Source organism: Colobus angolensis, unplaced genomic scaffold (genome assembly GCF_000951035.1).
Source record: "Colobus angolensis palliatus isolate OR3802 unplaced genomic scaffold, Cang.pa_1.0 Scaffold648, whole genome shotgun sequence".
Classification (NCBI taxonomy): Eukaryota; Metazoa; Chordata; class Mammalia; order Primates; family Cercopithecidae; genus Colobus; species Colobus angolensis.
Genome location: NW_012120132.1, coordinates 64,997 through 65,314, shown reverse-complemented (window position 1 = coordinate 65,314; position 318 = coordinate 64,997).

Here is a 318-nt window from a genome sequence, read left to right as displayed (position 1 = left end):
GAGATACTCTCGAGTGTGGAAGAAAAAAATGAGGGAATGTGAGGATGGGGCGACTTTAGGCCAGAAAAAAAGAGACAAGGAAGCCACGTAAACATTTTCGGGTGGGAGTGAGGCGATGTCAGTCTTGAACCCCGTTATGTTAGGTAAAGAGGGCAACCCTCTTCTAGCACAAACACCGTTTCTCACATTGAGGAAATTACAGGAGTCAGCAACTCTAGAGCGGGATGAAGAAGCTTCACTCTGGGAGAACCCCCTTCGTGGCCGGTCTCTCCCCTGCCAGGTAAGTGGGAATGAGCGCATGCCCTGCAGGGACAGCAC